The sequence below is a fragment of the Heteronotia binoei genome, chromosome 6 (assembly GCF_032191835.1).
Source record: "Heteronotia binoei isolate CCM8104 ecotype False Entrance Well chromosome 6, APGP_CSIRO_Hbin_v1, whole genome shotgun sequence".
Classification (NCBI taxonomy): Eukaryota; Metazoa; Chordata; class Lepidosauria; order Squamata; family Gekkonidae; genus Heteronotia; species Heteronotia binoei.
The window spans coordinates 35,920,210-35,938,567 of record NC_083228.1 but is presented as its reverse complement, the minus strand read 5'-3'; the positions used below and the strand labels follow the sequence as shown (position 1 = coordinate 35,938,567).

The window sequence follows — 18,358 nt, the reverse complement described above, 5'->3', positions numbered from 1 at the left end:
GGAGCCATCTTACTTGGAGGAACAGCTGGAAAGGGGCAAGCATAAAACTGCAGTTGGCACAGAGAGATTGTTCATTAAAATGAGTTGCAGAACAAGTAATAATGCCAATTAGATGCAGGCCTGCAGTTTATGATGATTGGTTGATGTGACTTTGTTGAAAGCATTTCTACAATGTTATGTAAATGCAATCACTTCAGGTCACTGAGGAATGGCTCAGACATTCCTCAGTGACCAAAACATGCTTTGGCATTATAAGAGTGAGCTTTGGAATAATGTATTTTCATGGTTTCCAATTTTTGGTTTGGAGGGCAAGTAGTTTTCTTTGGCTATCATAGGGTGATAACAGACACACGTTTTAAGCCACCCTGTGGATGGGAAGCAGGTGGATCAAAAAAGCATGTCCACATGCATACATCTGCCTGCCATCTCAACTGCAGCCTGCCCAGGGCCAGATCGAAGCCACCTCAGAAAAGCACCACTTACAAAGTGGTGCCTAATTTCTGATGTGGCTTCAAGGTACTTCCCCAGCCGTCTGGAATGCCGGGAAGCAGCCGGGGAGGAACCAAGAGGCGCATGAGTGCTCCAGAGGCTCTTCCAGGGCCTGTTTTGGGGGTGGACCACGTGCTGTCTGGAGGCTTCTGGTCTGCTCCTTTTCCAGCTGGCTCTCTTTGGGGCAGCTTGATGCTCCCCTGAGCTGGCCATCTGTAATCACCCATAGTGTTGTTATTTGTCTCAAAGCAGGGAGGTTCAAGTTTCGCTCATGAAGCTTTCAAGGGAGTCTGGGACCATTGGTTCTGTTTTAGCTTAGCCTATTTCTTGTGAGGATAAAATTGAACGAAGCAGAAATGACAATGTCCACCTTCCTTGGCTCACTGGAGAAAGGATAGGATAACAATGTGAGAAACATATAAATGGATCTGCCGTTTCAAGGACTGTAGTAGCCATTTCAATCCCCTTTAAAACTACAATATGTTATTAATTGCAGTATAAAATTATAGAGTACACTTGCATATAACTTCAGTAGCACATTGGGGTGATTTTTCAGACAATTAATTGGTGGAATTCTTTGGCTTGTCTGTATGCTCTCAGTGCTGAACCAAGCACATTAGTGCCAAAGTGCAACTGAGAACTCGAGATTGGATGTAGAAATAATATGTTATGAGGCTGTGGTTTATTCCTTTATGCCCTGCATTTTTGCTCAGTGGTTGCTCAGAGTAGTTTATATAGTTCCCATCCTCCATTTTATTCTCACAACTATGCTGTGATGTAGTTTAGCCTGAGAGTGGCCCAAGGTCACATGCATCTTATTGGGTGGTCTTGGACCAGTGGTCGCCCAGCAAGGTTTCATGGTGGAATGAGGGTTTGAACTTGGCTCTCCAGAGCCTAGTCAGAAACTCTTAGCCTGTTAAAAGAGATTAGAAACATCAGCTGAGTAAATATGAGTGTGGGTTAAATATATAAAGTGTTTCTAATGGTGAGGGAGGGAATGTGTCGTCATTGTGAGCAGCCATGGGAGCTCACAGGAGCACAGCTTCTGAACCTTTCTGAGAGTTCTACCTCCTCCTTCTGAGAGTTCCACCTCCTTGTCCATTGAATAGTAGATGCAGCTGCATAACAATCCCTGGATGAGCTCCACCACCTATTTTTCTACAAAACAACCCCTGATTGTGAGAAAGAGGAAGGGCATAAATCTGTGCGTTCACTGGAGGCTCTTTGGAGTAAAGGCATTTGCAGAGGACTGAGCAGGTGATTGCTAAATAGAAAGGTGAGGCTGTGCTGTATGTTGCACAGTGTGCCTGCACTTCACACAGTTATCAGTAGAGTTTGTGTAAGAAAAGCAAGTGATAGGATCTCTTGCTCCAGATCATTGAAGGCAACTGGATTTTTAAGGCTTGTTGTGGCACAACATGTCTCTCATGGGGTTTACAAGAATCCTTACTCTGCATGGGTTGAAACATACAAAAGCAAGTAGCATGATTTTCAGAGCACTATTTTTACTGTGCTATTTAGAATGTGAAGGTTTATCTAATAAACATACAATTGTTATCTGGTGCACCTGTATCACACTTTTCCTGAGAGCTCAGGTAGTGTGTTGTACCCATAACACCCTGGGAGCTGTTTTACTGTTCAGTAATTGGTCTAGACTACTGTAACTCACTCTTATGTAGGGGCTGCCATTGAGATTGACCTGGAAACTACAGGTAGTCCAGAATGCAGTGTTGTGGTTCTTTCTGAAACCTCATGGACAGAGCACGTTCAACCAGTGCTTCACCAGTTGCACTGGCTCCAGGTTGAATATTGGATCAGGTTCAAGGTTCTAGTACTAACCTTCAAGTCTCTAAACAGACTTGGACCAATGTATCTACAGGACTGCCTCTCCTGGTATACCCCCTGAAGAACATTATGCTCCAGAGAGAACTTACTGGGGGTGACTGGCTCTAAAAATATCTGGCTGTTCTCAGCCAGAGCCAGGGCTTTTTTGGTCCTGGCTCTGACCTGGTAGAACTCTCTACCAAATGACATTTGTATCCTGTGGGACCTAATGCAGTTCCACAGGACTTGTAAGGCAGAGATGTTCCACCAGGCCTATGGTTGAGGGCAGCAGTGATTTTTCATCTTGTGTGGCACCTCTTTCTCTCCTTCCCCCATGAGGGGGGAGGATATAATTCTGGTTCATTTAAATGTCATCTGAAATTGTTTTTGTATTGCTATTGTTTTATTGTTTTTAATTAGCTTAATTTGATGGTGAATACGTTTACCGGAATTGTTGTCAACCACCCTGAGCCCACTGTGCAAGAGAGGGCGGTCTATAAGCTGAATTTATAAATAAATAAAATGAGTTGTAATTCTGGGAGATCCCCAGGTCCCACTTGGAGGCTGACATCTCTGAATTGTCTGGAAATCAGGTATAATTCTGAGAATATCTCTAGGCCCCACCTGGAGGTTGGCAACCTTAGTATGTGCTGCTGTTAGTTTGAAACTACATCTGTTATTGTTTTTGAAGCTGTTCAGATTCTTCCAGCATAAGCACATTCTTCTCAAAATTTATAGGGTTGGTCTTGTTATATTGTGGGGCTCTGTATCGCAGTAGATCAAAATATGTTCTTTTTTAGTTTTCACTAGGCAAGCACAGTACAATGAAGCAATAGAATAAGATAAACAGATTTTCTTTCCTTTGGGTTGGGTTTGAACCATGTGATGTTTTGCTGTGGACAACATGCACCAATAAAGGCATTTTCGTCCTCTGAATTTTATTTTAAAGTGATTTTTTCTTTATTGCTTCGCAGTTTACATTTGTACAGTTATTTTGTGCAGCGGCAGTCTTTCTTCTTAAATAGTACTTTTGAAGTTTCTCTCTCCTCCTTTCTAGAGATAGAAATATTTAGACTTATTCAGTTATGGCTGAATGTTCTTCTCCGAGAAGTAGCTGAAAACTGTGCAGTTTCAGTACTGAGGTCTCCATCATAGCAGCCAGTTTCTAGAAATGGATTAAGGCCAGTCACAATTGCCTTGGATTTCTTCAGTCCTCACACAAAGAGGGGAGTGGATTTTTTGCAGTTGGAGCCATTGACATAATCTGTGTTTGGACACAGCAAACTGTGTAAGACAGAGAGGAGAATATGATTGTACAGTAATATATCCGTGAATAATAAATTCATGAAATGGGGGTCTTTGTTTTGATAGGAGGCAACTCAGAGGCATGTCTTCAACAGATTGAGAGGATGGATGACAGTGCTGTGACTCCAGGAAACAAAACAGGTAAACGTGGGCTGTCTTACTCCTTTAATAGATGTGTTTGTAAATTTCTGGAATAAGCAAAAAGTCGGAGTGCCTCATCAGAAATATAGAATCTGTTGGGGTTCTTTTATTTGTATAGGCTTATCTTTATTCCGATACATTCTCTTCTCTTCTGCTTTTGTTGGTACTCAGCTTTAAGTAGAACCTTTAAGTGGTCATTTTACCCCTCACTTTTTAGAGTGCAGAAGCTTTTTTTTTAAAGCTAAATGTGAATGAGCATAATCAGTACATCACGATGGCCATACTATACTTTCATTTTTTTTATTTTCCATGTCACAGTTTCGTCAGGAACTCTTTAAAAAGTATTAAATATATGTATAAAAACACTGATAGTAGTTTTAATGCTTTTCTGGGTTTGCAGCTGTTCTGTTTGTGTTGGGATTGTGGTCTACAAATTCAGAGCTGCTCATCCTGTTCAGATATAATGTAGGATCTCAAAATTACTCTTGCTCTACTGTTGCAGATTTATTCAGTGTGTCTTTTGATAGTTGCTTGTTGGTATAATAACTTAGCCTCTATATCTCTTCCTTTTGCCATTCTGCAGATTTGGAAACACTCATGCTTATCAGCTTTCCTTGCTTGTAACATGAAGTTTTACGCAAAGTGTAATATGAAATATTTCATAAGCACTGACTGTGGGTTTTATTCAGATGAATTACAGTGCCTCTCATTCTGGAACCCCATAAGCAATAATATCTGAAGAAACAAAGCAGTTTTTTTCCAACCTTCATTTTATCACAGAAAAAGTTTGGGGCACTGTTTTGGAGGATTAATTCCAATTAATATGTAAAATTCATGCTCATGCCTAACTCTTTGCGTCTTTTTCTCTGCAGCTTCCAAAATTCTCTTGCATGTCTGTCTCTTCCTATCACTGTCAGTACTACAGAACTATACCAGTCCCTAGGCTGTGTGGGATATTAACAAAAAGGACAGTAGCTCAGCCACAAATATACTTGTGAATGAAGTACAAAGTATGTGGCTGCAGGGTACAAGGTTTTGTATTTAATGATCCATGCGAATAACTTGTTGTAAGATAACAAACAGTAATTAGTATGTATTTCATATAATCAAAATATAAAGGTTACCGTTCTCAATAATAACATATCAAGTTCATGTCTTACAGTGGGAGAGAAGCCTAAGGCAGTGAGAGGCTTGCAGTTGTATCTTGTTAATTACCACTAAAGTGTTTGTATTTATGTGATCTTGAATTAGGGTTGCCAAGTCTAATTCAAGAAATATCTGGGGACTTTGGGGGTGGAGCCAGGATTCTTTTGGGGAGGAGCCAGGAGCAAGGGTGTGACAAGTATAATTGAACTCCAAGGGAGTTCTGGCCATCACATTTAAAGGGACAGCACACCTTTTTAAATGCCTTCCTTCCATAGGAAATAATGAAGGATAGGGGGACCTTCTTTTGAGGCTCATAGAATTTGACCCCCTGGTCCAATCGTTTTGAAACTTAAGGGGTATTTTGGGGAGAGGCACTAGATGCTATACTGAAAATATGGTGCCTCTACCTCCAATAACAGCCCCCCCAGAGACCCCGACACCTCCATATCAATTCCCATTATACCCTATGAGAATTGATCTCCACATAGGGAATAATGAAGTGCCCAGCAGACATTTCCTTCCCCCTCCCTGTTTCTGGTGACTCTGAAGCGAGGGATTGGCATCTCTACTCGTGAGTTGCAGCCAGCTTCTTCAAAGTAACACAGACACACCATCTCAAGAGGAAGCCTTTCAATCGGAGACTGAAGCCTCTGGAGGTGGAAAGTCACATGGTGGCTTGGGGGCAGGGGCTTTCCCCTGCCAGCCAGCTGACTGGGGGCGGGAAGGAGCGTGGGAAAGCAGAAGAACCCCTGCTGGGACCCAGGGATTGGTAAGCCTACCTTGAATGTGTGTATAATGTGGGAGCATTTTATGATAAGTTATTTGAAACTTTGTGCTCTTGGAGTTGTAAGGTTAGGGTTTTTGTTTTGCTATTCTTTGCTATTATATGTTATGAACACTATAGTTGTTGGAGTGTTTGTTGGCAGTATATTTTATCTACAGATAAGAGATACTCTGATGAAGATCAACTCAAAACAGGAATGGAGTTCTGTAGAAGAGTTGTAGAACACGTCTGTAGAAGAGTTGTGAGTGAGATCTATTACTACATGTAGAAGAGTTGTGAACTGGATTTATTACTGCTGACAGAAGAATTGTGAACTGGACTTGTTACTGCCTTAGGGTTCTGTCCCATTGTGAGAAATATGTGGAGTTGTTGAACTTGCTATGTTATTGCTATGTTATTTTTGAGAAGGCGAAATTTTCTATTTTGATTATCTGAAATACCTACTCATTGTTCGTTATCTTACAGCTAGCTATTCACATGGATTATTAAATTTTTGTTATTAATATGGAATTTGTACCCTTCAGCTGTGTACTTCATATATGGGATATTAGTCATTCGGTCTCATTTCCTCATTGGCTATAAGCTTACTGTAGTATGTCCCTTTTCCCTTCAAATTTCCCATTGGCACCTGCTTTTCTGAAGGGCTTAAACTGTGTATATGGATTCACTGTGTGCAAATAAAAAGTCCAAAGGACAGAGAAAATAAGTATCTGCACAAAGATTAATTGTGCTATAGTTCACTAGGAATAAACCTTAGGATCTGTTTTCAGTACCAGGGATGAATTTTGGAATGTGTGATGGTAGAGGATATCTGAACATTATGAAGAGTTGTACTTACTTCTAAACAACTACAGCTTGCACCCCCTCTTTCCCATCAACATTTATGATACAAGTTCCATGAAGACCCAAGCCTCAACACCCTCTACATAGAAAACAAGTGGTTCCCTCGCTTTTGTATTTACTTCAGTATGACTCAAAGCATATAGTTCTTCTACACACACACACAGACAGAGAGGTTTCAATTTCGACTTGCTTTTTCAGTACCTGTTTCCAAAAGTGCATTTCTTTCCCATAACTGTCTGCCCCTAGAGGCAAGCAGTTCATTCTTTACCATCATCCAGGGCTATGTTTATGACTGTGGTCAGGCCAGGGTTCTTTCAATACGTGTGCTGCACTCACAGAGTAGTTGCTCCTTGCACCCCATGGTAAAGTCCACTGAAGGTTCCCCACCCTTTTTTACAGCCCATTTCAGAGTTCTTCCCAGAATAAAGACAGAGTTCTGGGAGAGGACAGGTCCAGGTCCAGGTTGTACATGTCTCTTACACTCTGCTTAACTTAACAGGGGGGGGGGCATTCCCCTCCCCCCTTTCCCCACCTTGTTAAATATTCTATTTCTGGCAAAATTTCAGCACCACAAACAAAATATGGTGTTACAGCACAGAAAAGCAATATGGTACATTTTTAAATTAATGCATAATTTAAAAATATGCAGGCATGAAAATAGCTACTAAATAGGCACTGAAAACCAACAGTAGCATTAAAATATTTCAAAACCAATTAAGACAGTAATAAAACAGTATAGCATTTTAAAAAATAAACCACTAACAATAAATAAACCATTTTAATTGCCCTCCTTCCCAGTAAAGTACAGAGCCAAAATGCCTGGGTAAATAAGAGATCCTTCCATAATCAGGTGATGAATAAATAAGTGGTTTTCTCTTAGCTTATTAAATATCTTAATCTTTGTTGTGCATACAATAGTCATTCTACATAAACATTTAGATCATGAAATCCAAGATACATATCTGTGTAAATTCAGTCAGCTGACTTTAAAACTGAGAAGCCAAACTTGAGTCTATCCGAAAAACTATCTTGGGAAATTCCTCTCCCCCCCCCCCCCCGTGAGCTATAACTGAACCTTGTTATTCTGCTGCTTGTGGTCATTTGAAGTTTGGCTGAATGAAGTGTTTTAAAGTTTGGCATTCATTTTGGTTCACATAAAAGATCTAGAAAAGTTTTTGAGTTTAGGGTTCAGGCTGGGTTTGGACCCATGTTTAAAATGACAGTATGAGTTAGTATAACTGCACTGTATTTTAAAAGAGCTACCGTGGTGCACCTCCACATTTGGTTGACCAGATACGAATAAATTATGGGTGCTTTCACATGGTGACTGTTTTCCAGTGGATTTTGCTATTCTTACACAGTAAAAACCCAGTTGAAAAGCATGCATTCACCCACTGTTTTCAAGTATTTGTTCCTTATATTTTCCATGATACAACAAAAAACATTAATTAGCTTAATATGTGGAACAAAACTCCTTGTGCTGAAATTTGAGTGTGTGTTGTAAATGTAACATCATTACCGATTTTGAAATACCTGGGTCGTATGCACACACTAATGTATTTTAAAGTGTAAGTAGAATATGAGACCCCTTTAAAAGTATTAATCTTACTTGGCTCAAAAGCAATATTTTCGGTTCCCCTCCCCCCCCCCCCCACTTATCCAAATATGATATGAGCAATCTTGTTGCACATTTAGAATACTCGTTACTTTAAAAAAACAATACTCTCCAGCTAGATTTTCCTTTATACTGTGGAAATTAGATTGTAGTATAGTTTGTTTCAAACATGAACAACACTTTCATTTGCAGTCTCTGGAACTGTTGGAAGAAAAGTTGTTTTGGTAAAAGCATCTGAAAGGCATTTTGCTATGAAGATTAGAGGGAGGAGATTTTGAAACTGACCAGAACCAGAATGTTTGCATTCCTGAGAATTCTGCTGAAAACAAAATCTTTTTTTTAAACAAACAAAAAAAAACTGAGTTGTAGTCACTGTACAGTATCAATCTCTCCCTGAATGTACAGTCTTTTTTTTTGGCTTCCTTTCTTGTGAAGATGTTCTTTTTCAAGGAGGCTTCCATGCCTGACAGCACTTCTCCCTCACTATAATACCAGCTCTACTTCATTTGCTCAAAGTGACATCATAAATTGGATTGAAATGAGGCTAGTATGTAGACCTAGGGCAACAATATGTGTGGGGGATGAACATTTCTTGCAAATTAGATTTGAGTTTTGTGTTTCATATTTAGATTGTATTACCCAAGGATATACTGTATTGGCTAATCATGGAGCTTGCTGATTTTATTGGACACGTTGTCAGCTTTTGATATTGTTTGTTGGCCAGTATTTTAACAAAACTTAATAGAGTGTCTGGAAGACCTAAAGAATAAAAGGCAATCATATCAGTGAAACATGACCTGTGGTGTCCCTGGGAGACTGATTCTCTCACCATAGCACTCTAATTATGTATACCCTTTGGTAGAGATTTTCTCCCTCTGAGGTGGAGGACACCTTGATTGGGTGATTCCTGCCATCTATTAAGGGAGGCAGGAACTATTTTTCCAGCTTCCTGTCTCCAGCCTTGTGGGAGTCACCCTCTCCACTTTGGTTACTGCAACAGCAGTTTGGAATAAGGTACCACCTCTATAATTGGGGGGAAAAGGAGAGAAATACTAGCAAAGACATACTCAGTAAGATACAAATAAGATAAAGACTGAGGCAAGAAGTGATCATGCTTTACTGCCTATTTGAGATGACTCCAGGAAGGACAAGGATGGACCCTTCATGGCAAGTATCCAGCCATCCTGTCTGGATTGCTGTCACCAGTATGCAGCTGACACCTACCTATATATTTCTTGAACTAAGCCACCATAAGGAAAGACTGAGGTGGTGCTAATTGGGAAGGCTAATTGAATGTGGTGCCACCAGTACAAATGGATGGTGTTAAGTGGGGAGAGGCCATGGCTCAATGGTAGAGCATTTGCTTGGTATGTAGAAGGTCTCAGGTTCAATCCCTGACATCTCCAGTTCAAGGATCAAGTAGTAGGTGATATGAAAGACCTCTATCTGAGACCCTGGAGAGCCACTGCCGTCTGTGTAGATAATCACAATAATGACTTTGATGGACTGATGGTCTGATTTGGTATAAGGCAGCTTTGTGTGTGTGTGTTCCTTAATTTGGTGAAAAGCCTGAAAGTCAGATAGGATCTAGTGCTGATGTTAGAAAGGCAAGTTGGGAAAGTGGTTAGGAGAGCTTTCTGTTATTTGTATCAGGTACACCTTCTGGCTTCATATCTTGATTGTGTTGACATTGCTGCGCTGATAGATACCACTGTATGGTCATATTACTCCTTTGCATTGGCAGCTTCTCCCTAAGAGGCGGAGGACATCTTGGGTGTTTCCCACCGTCCAATCAGAGAGGCAGGAATCTTAAAAACTTCCTCTTCCTGTGGCTGTGGGAACCACCCTTCTTCCAGTTTATTTCCTGCCTCGACAGGGAGAGCAAGCATTTAGGCTAGGTTCCTATCCTTTCAATTAATCTTCTATCTGTTAAAAAAAAAATTCTTCCTCCTCCTTACCTTGCTACTTTTTTCCTTGCTTCTAACAACTAACTCCTCCAGCCTTTTTCCGTCTTTTCCAGTCTTTTCTTCAGCCTCCTCTGCCTGTCCTTCTTATTCCCCCCAACACCTTTCGAGGAGCGGCGCAGCGGCGGCATGGACCAAAAACACAAGCCGAGGCAAGCAGAGGAGAGGGAGAATGACGCGTCAGGCAAGAAGCGTTCATGGACGACGGCCTGGTTCCTGATGCCTGGCACGGAACCGAGAGACCACCCCCCGGAGCTGGCATGACCGCTGGGCTTGCCTCGGCTACCGGCAACGTGCCCTGTAGGGGCAAGGCTGTGAAGAGCGGACGCAGGCGGCGCTGGTCTTCCCCAAGCTGCGGAGGAGGCTTCCTCGTCAGGGCTCTTTCCCAGCACCGGTGGCCATCTTAGGGAGCGCAAAAAGGCGTGAAACGGGAACGACCAGCAGCCCTGCAGCTTCCAGACACAGGAACATCCCGATGACAACCTCCAGGCGGGAGACTTCGTCATGAATGGCACCCAGCCTGCACTGGAAGCCAAGCAGACTTACCAGCCCCAGACGGGCTTGGGTAACGTACCCTTAATGGGACCTTCTTTTCTTTCGGAGTTTTTAGAGTCCATAAGACAGACTGTGGGTGCAGCAGTCAGGGCAACTGCTCATAAGAGACCGGGGTCCCCCAGGTCAAGTTCCTCCTCCAGGTCACCTTCTCCCAAGAGGTCCAGAGGTAGCACCAGCCACCTTAGGGCTCCAAAGAAGTCATTGGTCAGTGACCAGCTGGAGAGTGAAAGATCCCTTTCTGAGGCTCGCTCTGAGGATTCCTATGGGGGAGATAGGGAGGAGGGCGAATTCTTATCTGATGAGGAGATAGAGAACATTACATTTCCAGAACCCTCGTCATGTTTCTTCAAGGCAGAAGAGTTCCAACCTCTCTTGGCCAAAGTGCTGTCTGCCCTAGACCTCCAGGTGTTCCCTGAGGAGCAGGAGTCTTCCAGCCCACTAACTAATCCCAAAAATAAACCCAAGGGGAACACGGAGTTTTTTCCTAGATACAGATCTTCTGATAAGGTTTTTCCCTTTCCGGAGTTATTCGAACGCCAGCTAAAGTCTGAGTGGGCCAAGCCTAGTGCTAACAGACAAGTGCCGAATTTTGTCAAGAAGCTTTATGAGTTACCTTCCTTTGCTAATGATATGCTACAGGTACTGTTGGTGGATGCCCCAATCGTAGCCTTACAGTCGCATGGCCTGTTAGCTGAGGACGGCCATGGCTCAGTGCGAGACAACTGGGACAGAAAGATAGACCTGGCTTTGAAGAGGAGCCACGAAGCTACGGCCCTGGCCATCAAGGCAGCTGCGACCAACTCTATAATCTCCAGAGCAGCGATCGCCTGGATAAGGCGGCTAACTCAACTATTGCCAGACGCGGATAAAAGGATCCTGGAAGACACCAGCAGACTCCTTAGGGCTTCTGAATTCTCAGTGGACGCCTCTCTGGATGCTCTTACGTTTTCTGCTAGAGCAATGGCGTCAAACACCGTAGTGAGAAGGGGCCTATGGCTTTGGGCCTGGCCGGCAGACATTCACTCGAAGTCGATTGTTTCAGCCTACCCCTTTCAAGGAGAAAAGCTGTTTGGAGACGCCCTGGATAAGATCCTGCTGAAGACACAGGATAAGAAGGCGGCCATGCCCAAGTATCTGAGACGTTTTGACAAAAGAGGATTCGGGTCTAATTCCTTTCGTACCTCCGCCGGCTTCTCCAAACCTAAACAGGAATATAAAAGATCAACCTGGGGACAGCCCAAACAGAATTTCCGAAAGGGCTTCTCCAATCCCCGATTCCAGAGAAATCAGTTCGATAGGACCGACAAGTTCAAGAAGGGATCCAAGCCCAATAAAGCATGACTGGGACTCCATCCCAGTAGGAGGCCGCCTACTACATTTCCACCAGACGTGGGCGGCCTCGAAGGTCGATGCTTGGACTCTGGAAATTGTTTCGTGGGGCTACCCGATAGAATTCAAAAGAACACCTCGGGATCGTTTCATTGTGTCTCCTCTGCGTTCAAATCCAGGACGAAGGGACGTCACCTTCAAAGCAATACACCATCTGCTAGAAATCGCGGCAGTAGAACCAGTCCCTCCATTGCAGAGATGTCAAGGAAAGTCTCCTGTGGTGGACCAAGGACCACAACCTACGTTAGGGGAGAACATACTTTGTAGAGAAGGAAATACAGCTGTACTCGGATGCCAGCCTATCAGGATGGGGGGCGACCCTCAGCGAGATCCCCACCCAGGGTCAGTGGACGACCAGGGAGCGAGTCTCCCAATCAACCTCCTGGAACTCCAGGCCATTTGTTTGGCTCTACTTCATTTTCAGGACCAGGTGACCGGGAAACATGTCGTAGTCCGAACGGACAATATAGCAGCCAAAGCTTACCTAAATAATCAAGGGGGGTCCAGGACCAGTTCCCTTCACAAAGAGGCCAGGAAGCTGTTCGAATGGGCGGAGACTCATTTGAAATCGATAAGAGCAGAACATATCAAAGGGACTTGCAATGTCAAGGCAGACTGGCTCAGTCGGGAGAGCATTCAATCGGGAGAGTGGTCTCTCAACAAGAAGCTTTTCCTGAAGATAGTGGAGCACTTTGGTCCGCCAGTGTTGGATCTCTTTGCGTCCTTTCAGAACCACCAGCTTCCTCGATTCTACATGAGATACTACCACAATCAAGCGGAGTCCACGGACACGCTAACATCTCCCTGGCCACAAGGTCTTCTATATGCCTTTCCTCCAATCCCGATCATTCTGAGGTTACTCAGAAGGTTCAGGCTACTGAGGGCCGAGGTCATCCTGGTTGCTCCCTGGTGGCCTTGATGTCACTGGTTCTCTTCAATCCAACAGATGTCAATAGCGAAGCCACTTCGCCTGCCAACCTGGCCGGACATGCTGTTGCAGAGACCGGTGTGGCATCCTCATCCAGACTGGCTGAGATTGACCGTTTGGAGGTTGAGAGGCGCCCTCTGTTAGATCTAGGCTATCCAAGCAACGTGACGAATATCATCCTAGCTTCCAGAAAGGACTCCACAATGCAGATTTACGACATGTCTTGGAAACCCTTTCACAGGTGGTGTCGGAGAAAAATTGTGGACCCATTACATCCAGAGAGCCAGTTTAGTGTAGTGGTTAAGTGTGCGGACTCTTATCTGGGAGAACCAGGTTTGATTCCCCACTCCTCCACTTGCACCTGCTGGAATGGCCTTGGGTCAGCCATAGCCCTGGCAGAAGTTGTCCTTGAAAGGGCAGCTGCTGTGAGAGCCCTCTCCAGCCCCACCCACCTCACAGGGTGTCTGTTGTGGGGGAGGGAGATAAAGGAGATTGTGAGCCGCTCTGAGACTCTTCGGAGTGGAGGGCGGGATATAAATCCAATATCTTCTTCTTCTTCTTCTTCCTTAGAGGAGCCTCTATGAGCTCTCCACCACAAGTACATCGCTTCCCTACCTGGAGATTGAATCTAGTGCTCTCGGCCTTAAAAGGTCCACCATTTGAACCTTTAATATCAGTGCCTTTAAAGATGATACGCATGAAGACCATCTTTCTGGTGGCAATAACATCGGCCAGAAGAGTGTCAGAGATCGGAGCCTTGTCGGTTAAATGAGAGCTTTGAGTGTTCCACAAGGACAAAGTAGTTCTCTATCCAGACCCTACTTCTCAACCGAAGATCTCTTCTAGATTTCACCAAAGCCAAGAAATCAACCTGCCATCTTTTTGTCCGGATCCAAAGCATCCCAAGGAGCGCACATGGCATACTCTAGACGTGCGAAGAGCAATTAAAGTCTACCTTATCAGAACTGAATCTATTCGCAAGTCAGATTCCATGTTCATTAACATAGCAGCGCCCAGATTGGGGCAGAAAATGTCCAAGTCAGCAATTAGTTACGCCACCAAGCAGTGTATAATGGAGGTGTATAAGGCATTACACCTTCAGATACCGTCAGAGATCACTGCGCACTCGACTAGAAGTGCAGCTACCAATACAGCTTTTAATAAGAACGCCTCCATCGAGGAGGTGTGTAAAGCAGCTACGTGGTCATCTATCTCCACCTTTATCTGCCACTATAAACTGAATGTGTACGCGTCGGCGGATGCAGCCTTTGGCAGACGAATCCTGCAACATGTACTGCCTGAGTAGGGCGATCCCATCCTGACTAACATACTGCTATGGGAGCACCCAAGATGTCTTCCGCCTCTTAGGGAGAACGACCCTTGGCACTTACCGTGAGGGGTCCTTCTCCTAAGAGGACAGGAGGACATCTTGCCCTCCCTTCTATCGCCCTACCTTGGGCAGCATCTCTCTGTATCTGGTTTCTTCTGTATCCTTCGCCTATAGCTGTTTTTACCTGCTGATATCTGTTACCTATGGTTTACCTGTAATTTTCTATAAGAGTTTGTTCTAGTCGGTCGGGGAGGCTAATGCCACATTTTTTCCCGACCGACGGTTAGTTTCCTGTTACATAGGAGCGTTAGATACAAGAGTTTTCTTACTGCTTATCGGAGTCACCCGAACTGGAAGAAGGGTGGTTCCCACAGCCACAGGAAGAGGAAGTTTTTAAGATTCCTGCCTCCCTGATTGGACGGTGGGAAACACCCAAGATGTCCTCCTGTCCTCTTAGGAGAAGGACCCCTCACGGTAAGTGCCAAGGGTTGTTCACTGGTTATATATTTGCTTCTGGGCACAATTGAGAGAGCTGGTTGTTGCCTTAAAGCCCATCATGGTGTAGGACACATATATAGTGGGCAGATTTCCTCCATATGGTCCTGTGAGCCAGCTCCAGTGACCAGGTAGTAAGTAAGTAAGTAAAATTTTATTTGTATCCCGCCCTCCCCCGCCAAGCAGGCTCAGGGCAGCTAACAGCATCTGAGAGTAAACAATACAATAATAAAAACATTAAATTAACATTAAAACCAATCAATACTTAATTAAAACATTACTAAATCCGACAGTAACATTGTTGTTTGACGCTATACCTGTCAGTTGGTATAATAATAACAGATCCCTGAACCGGACCATTCTGGCGTTTTCCTTTATTGTACACTTATTGTTCAGCCGTTCATAAACGCCAGTTTGAAGAGGGCGGTCTTGCAGGCCCTGCGGAACTGATCAAGGTTCCGCAGGGCCCGCACCTCATAAGAACATAAGAAAAGCCATGTTGGATCAGGCCAACGGCCCATCAAGTCCAACACTCTGTGTCACACAGTGGCAAAAATTTTTATATACACACATACACTGTGGCTAATAGCCACTGATGGACCTGTGCTCCATATATTTATCTAAACCCTTCTTGAAGGTGGCTATACTTGTGGCCGCCACCACCTCCTGTGGCAGTGAATTCCACATGTTAATCACCCTTTGGGTGAAGAAGTACTTCCTTTTATCCGTTTTAACCTTTCTGCTCAGCAATTTCATCGAATGCCCACGAGTTCTTGTATTGTGAGAAAGGGAGAAAAGTACTTCTTTCTCTACTTTCTCCATCCCATGCATTATCTTGTAAACCTCTATCATGTCACCCCGCAGTCGTTTCTCCAAGCTAAAGAGTCCCAAGCGTTTCAACCTTTCTTCATAGGGAAAGTGCTCCAGCCCTTTAATCATTCTAGTTGCCCTTCTCTGGACGTTCTCCAATGCTATAATGTCCTTTTTGAGGTGCGGCGAACAGAACTGCACACAGTACTCCAAATGAGACCGCACCATCGATTTATACAGGGGCATTATGATACTGGCTGATTTGTTTTCAATTCCCTTCCTAATAATTCCCAGCATGGCGTTGGCCTTTTTTATTGCAGACGCACACTGTCTTGACATTTTCAGTGAGTTATCTACCACGACCCCAAGATCTCTCTCTTGGTCAGTCTCTGCCAGTTCACACCCCATCAACTTGTATTTGTAGCTGGGATTCTTGGCCCCAATGTGCATTACTTTGCACTTGGCCACATTGAACCGCATCTGCCACGTTGACGCCCACTCACCCAGCCTCAACAGATCTCTTTGGAGTTCCTCACAATCCTTTCTGGTTCTCACCACCCTGAACAATTTAGTGTCATCCGCAAACTTGGCCACTTCACTGCTCACTCCCAACTCTAAATCATTTATGAACAAGTTAAAGAGCATGGGACCCAGTACCGAGCCCTGCGGCACCCCACTGCTTACCGTCCTCCACTGCGAAGACTGCCCATTTATACTGACTCTCTGCTTCCTATTACTAAGCCAGTTTTTGATCCACAAGAGGACCTGTCCTTTTACTCCATGACTCTCAAGTTTTCTAAGGAGCCTTTGATGAGGAACTTTATCAAAAGCTTTCTGGAAGTCAAGGTAAACAACATCTATCGGGTCGCCTTTGTCCACATGTTTGTTCACCCCCTCAAAGAAATGTAACAGGTTAGTGAGGCAAGATCTTCCCTTGCAGAACCCATGCTGAGTCTTCCTCAATAACCCGTGTTCATCAATGTGCCTACTCATTCTGTCCTTGATAATGGTTTCTACCAACTTTCCCGGTATTGAAGTCAGACTGACTGGCCTGTAATTTCCCGGATCTCCTCTGGAACCCTTTTTAAAGATGGGGGTGACATTTGCTACCTTCCAGTCCTCAGGAACCTCCTCTGGGAGCTGATTCCAGAGGCATGGGGCCTCACTTTTTGCAGTGTTAAGGAGGGTAATCAACTACAGTGATTTATTTCTGAAGCTATGCCTACATTTTGAAACAACCAAACAAAGATGGTATAGAAAGTTCCCACCTACTCTCTTTTCCATAAAAGGTGCAAAGCAGAATTATTTTGATACACCTTTGACCTAAGTACCTAAGGAATGTGTTTGGAAGCTCATGGTGATATAGGTTGCAGGCGTTGCCAGTAACTTGATGTACGTTGTTTTGTGCATTTTAATTGTTTTTTGCTGTATATGTTTATTTTAGAAGATGATTTGAACATTGTGGAAAGATGGGATATAAATATTTTAAATAAAACAATAAAATTATTTATTTTTTGTTTTGTAAAGGTTTTATTCCCTGAATATTTTGAGATCATCAAGTACATAAATCCTTTGATCAATTTAAAGAAATTGCTGCTTGTCTATATAGGTGGGAAATTCTTTTTTAGCTTCTGAATTTTTCTGTTTTGTGGGGTTAGTTAAAACTGCGTGGTTATTAAATCATGACTGTGGATGTCTTACGGTTCTGGTTAATAAACATGATGAAAGGCTCAGTGAATTTGGCTTGCCTATTATCAGTAAGTGACTAGGGCTGAGATCTGTATCTGATATGAGATGCTGTCTGAAGTCTAAGGTTCAGAGAGTGCATAGGAGTTTATGCTACCTTTGAGACGTGGCTAATCCTTCAGCCTTCTTGGGATGTAATCCTTGGAGAGAACATACCTTCTTAGCATGACTAATCTTTTAACCTTTGTCCTGTCCGCAGTACATTTGTAAGTGCCCCATTGGTCATGTAGTAACCCTTATAAAAAGTAGCAGAATCCTGGAAAAGAGAGTTGAAACAAAATGCATATCCTATCTCGAGTAAAACTCAGCCAAAAAAAAAAGGCACCCTGCCAGCTTCCTTCCACACTTCTTAATTAATGTTGTGGTGGTGGTCTCTATGTGGGACTTTCCTTGAAGACTGTTTGTAACCTTCTGTTAAGGTAAAATACAGCAGACAGATTGCTTCCTGTTTTAGTCTTTGAGGGGAGGACTCATCAGGGCCTGTCTGTCAGCAACTGTGAGCAAGTTCTTACCAGGTGACTTGCAGCCACCTGATGATAGCCAGGATAAATTATGGTTAGAGTTTTAGATTAAGACCGGCAAGACTCAAATTAAAATCCCTACTCTGCTCTGGCAACTCATTGGGAGACTTTGGACCAATGGTACACTCCTAGCCTGCCTCACAGGATTGTTGGAGGATAAAATGCAGATGAACAATGTAAGTGGCTTTGGATCCTTAGTGGGGAGAAAGATGGGTATAAATAAAGTAAATAGATCTAGCAGAGAATGGGGCAGATTAAAGGTTGGCTGGCTGATGGGTGGGAAGGAAGCAGAGAAAAAGGGAGAAGATATGGGGGCTGCCAGGAGGCGGGAATGAAGAAATGGTGGGGATTAAACCCCCCACAAGTTCTTGTGGGTCCCTCCTTATGAGTTTTATATTATCATGCATCATCTTGTACACTTCATAATGGAGAAGTCATATATACTCTTACTATATGAGCATAATTTATTTTGC

The 18,358-nt window shown here is 43.6% G+C and overlaps 1 protein-coding gene across 2 annotated transcripts in view; it reads left to right on the top strand.

Moving 5' to 3' along the window:
- Positions 1-18,358, top strand: part of SGMS1 (sphingomyelin synthase 1) — a 113,238-nt gene that overhangs the window by 51,240 nt on the left and 43,640 nt on the right. The window contains exon 2 of one of the 2 annotated variants that reach the window (XM_060241251.1): positions 3,697-3,759. The gene's annotated coding sequence lies outside the window, so the exon portion shown is untranslated. Of the gene's footprint in view, positions 1-3,676; positions 3,760-18,358 lie in introns of those variants that run through there. The other variant, XM_060241252.1, reaches the window with a different exon arrangement.